A 6,000-nucleotide genomic window follows, 5' to 3' on the forward strand; every position below is an offset into this window, starting at 1 on the left:
GTACCGGTCCGAGACATATGTGCGTCGCCACATGGTCGTCCGCACATACATTCACAAGATTTTACAACCTGGATTCCTCCGCTAGTCAAGAGACCAGACTTGGAAAAGCCGTATTACATTCGGTTCATTCCTAAAAGGGATACATGACATTCTTACTCCCACCTCCAATTACATGACACTGCTATGGGAGTCTATCTAAGATAAGGAATACGTCAGAGAACACAATTCCTTCGAAGAACAAGTTACTTCTTACCTGGTAACGTTCTTTCGATGGGATGTTCCTCCGACGTATTCCTTCTCGCCCCTCCCGTCCATCCCTGCAGTAATACTTCCCTTGTGGTTGCAGCTCACGCTCCTTCAAGGTCAATAGCCAATTCATGCAAGACTTATCTTATGCTACAAAACGGAACTGATCAACGGGCGCCGCGCGTGGCTATTTATGGGCATTGTGACGTCGGCGCTGATACAGTGGCTGTCGAGGGACACCAACTCGGCGGACGTCGACGCGCATCGCCCTCTACAGAGAAAAAATGTCCAAGGCCAGCAAGCTGGAGACGAATTATCTAAGATAAGGAATACGTCGGAGGAACATCCCATCGAAAGAAAGTAACCAGGTAACTTGTTCTTTTCATTTGCATGTGGCCTGTGCACATACATGTGAAGAAAACCTTTTTCGAAATTGCCTGATGTTTAAATAATGCAATATGCCTTGCTTTATCTTATCAATTTTAGTGTTGGGTTGGTGTTAACGTTTTTGCATGCACTTGGTATTGTTAAGAACGTTTGGAGGTTTTAAAATGGCGATTTTTGAGGGCTGGCCCTGAATTTTGCTCTGATATTATAAGTTGTTTGTCATAATACATTTGTATTTTGTCATAATTCATTTGCTGGAAATCCTTTGGAGCTGCTACAGTTGGTGGGGAAAATTATTGCAGGCTGCAATCTCGGCAGAGGTCGAAACTATTGGAAAAGCAGTGCTCTTCGAGTGCCTAAGACTTAAAAAGGGTGCTGAAAATGTGTTCCATAATGTTCACAGATGGCAGGCAATAGTCTAGGATTTTTAACTGGAGAAACAGACATAGGGCCTCATTACGACCCAGGCGGAAAGGGGTTTACGGCAGCGTTAACAGCGCCGACCCTTACCGCCTGAGTACGAGGTCCCTTAGCGCCATGGCGCTTTTAACACCTGCTTTTAGCAGGTGTTAAAATCCATGGCGCTAAGGGACCATGGAGTTAATTACGCCACCGTAATTTACGGTGGCGTAATTAACGCCTTCCCCACTCCCATTATGCCCTATGGGGCAAAAATGGGAATGGGGAAGGGTAAATGGGGATTGGGGACTTACCGCCCCGCCAAGGTCGGAATGGGGCGGTAAGTCCGCCAACCACCATGGCGTAAACGTAGTTTACGCCATGGTGGTAAAGTCACGGCCCAGGCGGTAACTTACCGCCTGGGTCGTAATGAGGCCCATACTCTGGAGAACATTCGTTACAACTATGTAAGTAACCTTTGACCATAAAAAGTTGTTCCTTGAGATAGTCCTCAGACGTTTTCCAAGCATTATCTGCCAGAAACCAGTTGCAGGACTGATACTAAATTAGCTACACCATAGATATAATGTTGCTCTCTACTGGCTTCATTCAGTCTGTAATTTTTTCAACCGCTTAGTATCTTTTATGTGCTAATCTTTTTCCGAAAAGTTGCAAATGGGAAGAAGCTAAACACATGTTTCGCGCTATTTGTACCTCAGGTGCCCTTTATCCGTGGGATACTCAGACGGAAGCCCTGGCAAATCTCCAGTTTGTTTCCCATTTAATCAACTACAAATGATGAAAAAGGATGTGGAGTTTTATAGTTAGCACACTTTTTTGATTTGGCAGAAGGATTGATTGTGTGCGGACCTACGGAGAACCATGCAATATTTGTTTTTTCAATTTCTGTCAGACTTGAGTTTCCCTTCTGGATGATCATGTAAAAGAGTATTTTACCTAAGTGTATTTAAAGTACCTCCTTGTGAAACTTTGTTTGTTTCCTTAATGCAAATATTTAACATATACATAATTTTTTTCCCTTCTGTTTAGGCAGTGCGAAAGCTCAATGTAATGCTCGATACGATGCCACGAGATGCCAGGAAAAGAATTCTTTCAAAAGAAGAATTGTTGCCTGTGATGTAATTATCATTATTTACTATATTTCGTTTTAAATAAAACATTAACACAATGCAATAATGTAAACCATGATAATTTGCTTTCTCTTCTAACTGTATTTAGGCAGAAACATTTTACTTCGCTAAAAAGTCATGTTTAATGCCAGAGGGTAAAATATGTTTGAAAATCGAACCACGGACTGACAAAGGGCTCCACTCACTGCAATCATTCTCCTTCTCCCTAGTAACCTTTAAGGTGGTTTATACATGGCCACCCTTTATGGTTGATATCCAAGGAGTTGAAGTATCTGGGGATTATACTTAACCAAGGCCTAAACAACATGATACCAGATTTAGGGCCTCATCACCAGTTGGGCGGTAAGCGGGCGATATTTCTGCTGAGTGGAAATAGCAGTACCGCTGAGCCCCGTGGCGCAAATATCGCCACACCACAAGTATGTGGGCACACGGCTCCAGCAGTAGCGCTAAAGACGGAAACAGCGGCGGAAAGCGGGCTTCCGCCTACAAAATTAGCGCCTGCATGAAACGAGTCACTGCCAGAACGGGAAGCCTTGCGGCAGCCATTTTGAAAATCACAATCCATCAAAAATTAGACCCCTTCGCAGCCATCCACACTCCCAGAGTATCTGAAATGTCTCAGGAGTGGCTAAGGGGCAAGGCAGCCCAAGATTGCCCACGTAACCCCAAATTCACTGACGCAGAGCTTGTGGTCTTGGTGGATGAGTTTGTGGCCCACCATGCCAAGCTCTATGGGGCCAGATGGAGGATAACAACATCCCAATGCTGCACAAGTCTCCAGAGTTGCTCATTATCTGTTAGGCGAGCATGCAAACTTAATTGAAGTTTTAGTGGTCGCTTGCTTGCCCAAACATATGTATCTCACTGTACCTACCTCTGTTCCATCACGGTACCTGCACGGCTAAACCGGACCTCACGTGCCCCCTATCGCTCATGACGTCCGGTCACTGAGATAGACTCTGTTCTGCATCGACTCAATGACTCTAACACAACCACGATATAGGTGGCCAAATGTATCTTGCCACTTTACCAGTTGTCATACCTAATCCTCAAAGTGACACTATATGGCTTCATGAACTATTGCATCCTACCTAATTTAACCTAGCATTGGTGGTTCACTGCCATTTGCCATGGTGTCTCTGTTGCCTTGAAATTCTACAACGTGCCATCTATGCGGCTTACGAGGTCTATTGTATCTTGACACTTTACCTTTGATGCACCTATTCTGCAACGTGCCACGTTGTGGCTTCAAGGACTATTGCATCTAGATTTATGGATCATTGCCATTGTCTTTCCTGTACCCAATTTTATAATGTACTTCCTATGCGGACTACTGTATCTTATCTAATCTAACTTACTATTTGTGGACCACTGCACATTGCCATTGTGTCTCTCCTGTACCTAATTCTACAATGTGCCACCTACGCAGACTACTGTATCCTAACTGAACTAACATACTATTTGTGGATCATTGCCCACTGCCATTGTGCCTTTGCTGTACTGAATGTATACAAATTACCATCTTTACAGCTTACGTGGATGATTGTATTTTGACTAGCTTGTACAGAGTATTTGAGGAACAATTTACTTTGTTCAGAGTCTCTACAGTGCCGTCCTTTTAACGTGTCACTTTCTTGCCCCTAACTGAATTACAGTATCTGTGGACTACGGTATTCCACCTACCAGCTAGATCATCGTACTCCTTTATAGGCCTATGACATGCCAAGATTCATATCCCCTGATATGCTTACTTACGTAATATCGCTTTAACTGCTAAGTATTATTACTAACCTTCAGTGTATTATTTACACTAACTATGCACATGTACACCTACATCGTCTGCTATCTACTAATACCGCTAAGCCTTATGCTTCAGCATACCATGGCCACTAACAACACCAGAAACATTCCCATACTGCCTACCAGTAATTGAAATACTATGGCTAGAACCTTTGGCATTGCTCTCACCATGGCCTCAAAGCTTCCTGCAGCGAATTGTATATGCAGTGCCTAAACTCATACCTACCATAAATAATCCTTACTTAAACACTCCAGTATTGTGGATCAAATCATTTGGAACAAGACCGGCACCTAACCAACCTTGCACACTGAAACACAGAAATGCTAGACTAGCCTCCAGATTCCTGACAGGCCACATATCAGTTAAATCTAAAATCACCATAATCAATAAAGATCTTACCTCATGATTTACTTCAACAATTAATAGAGCTGCCCTCCCTAAGAATACTGGGATTAAGGTTACCTTGACAAGGGAAAATGGCTCCCTCACAAAATGTACCCGTAACAAAGCCTCAATACTGATCAAGGGTGCCCTTATCAACACTAGGTCCCTACCAGCCCATGCCCAAGACACTGTTGATTTCATAACCTCTCAAGACCTTGATTTCCTAGCAATTATAGAGACCTGGCTTCATGCAGTTGCAGGGCCTGCACTCTCTGTTGCCATTCCTAATGATTACTCCATCATCAGACTTGATAGAGACTCAAATCGAACTAAAGGTGGAGGTGTTGCCATCATCTCGAAAAATTCCCTAGGCCTCAGACACTTTCTTAGCCAACCACCCCCCTCAGCAGAACTACTGTCCGTCAATTTTTTTTTACTTTGTTTTGGTTTATTTACAAACCTTTACAAAATCACAATAAGAATCACAATAGCAACGACTTAATTTGAATTGTTCATAATGGATAAAGACAAAACAGTACTGAAAAAGCAGGTTAAATAACCCTTTAGAGCAGAAGAAGATAAAAGAAAAAACAACAGCAACCAAACAGTCTTCTACATACAATTAACAAAAGCAACAAAACAATTATCACAATAAGATTTCACAAAGAACTGATCTTTAACACAAAAAATTCATTAAAATCAATAAAATGTCCCATGTTCATAGAGTTTTACATTCTTTAACTCAAGTCACATACGTTTCTTATAAAGGTTGTCACACAGATTTTTAAAATTGTACAATTATCATGTAACAATCTGTACCATATGAAGTCTCTATTTACATCATAGATTGTGTTAACAAATTGGGCAAAGTATTTTAACCTTTGTGCCTTCAGGGCAGGGCATACAAGCAGGATGTGTTGCAGTGTTTCAATTACATCATTCTGCTTACAGAAACGGCACCATGGCCACAGTTCAGAGTGTCGATTTCTAATAGATTTTATTTGGTTAGTAAGCAAGACATCGAAACGAAAGTGCATAAAATCATTGCACAGACGCTTACCAGAATATTTGGTTAAATGTCCTTCCATGAGAGGCTGCCATTTCCAGGTGGAACAAGCATAATTGTAAAGTTTTGATTCCATAATTACACTTTTAGTTTTTTGCCAATCAAAGCTCATAAGGCTAGTTTTAACTTTTTCTGGCTTATTACACAAAGTAACAGATGACAAGCCTAACTCTTTCAGGCAATTCATAGTTTCAAGGTTTAGAACAAACATGAAGGGATTGGTCTTTTCCTGTTGGGCACATGCATATAGCGACCCATCCACGGCTTTTTTTACATTTTTTCCATAGACATAGTCTTTTCCAGGTGGCATAAGTAGCCAATGATTGCAAACCCAGTTCATATTTTATTAATTGCAAAGGAATACATTTTGGCAAGAACCATAGCGCCGATCTCAAGATTTTGTCCTCAATACAGTTCAGATGTTCATGTAGTCCATTTTGGAATAGTTCCGATCCATACGTTAAGCGTGGAATTATTTTTTTGTTATAAAATTCCCTTAATGGAACCATGGTTCATTTACCGTATTTGTTATCTAAGGCCCTTAACTGTCTAATGGCAATTTC

The 6,000-nt window shown here is 41.7% G+C and overlaps 1 long non-coding RNA gene across 1 annotated transcript in view; it reads left to right on the top strand.

Moving 5' to 3' along the window:
• Positions 1-2,165, top strand: part of LOC138579537 (uncharacterized) — a 282,509-nt gene extending 280,344 nt beyond the window's left edge. The window contains exon 4 of the long non-coding RNA XR_011304050.1: positions 2,083-2,165. This is a non-coding gene — a long non-coding RNA (uncharacterized lncRNA). The remainder of the gene's footprint in view (positions 1-2,082) is intronic.
• Positions 2,166-6,000: the final 3,835 nt, after the last annotated feature.

The sequence above is a fragment of the Ambystoma mexicanum genome, chromosome 3p, assembly GCF_040938575.1.
Source record: "Ambystoma mexicanum isolate Mex_15411 chromosome 3p, UKY_AmexF1_1, whole genome shotgun sequence".
Classification (NCBI taxonomy): domain Eukaryota; kingdom Metazoa; phylum Chordata; class Amphibia; order Caudata; family Ambystomatidae; genus Ambystoma; species Ambystoma mexicanum.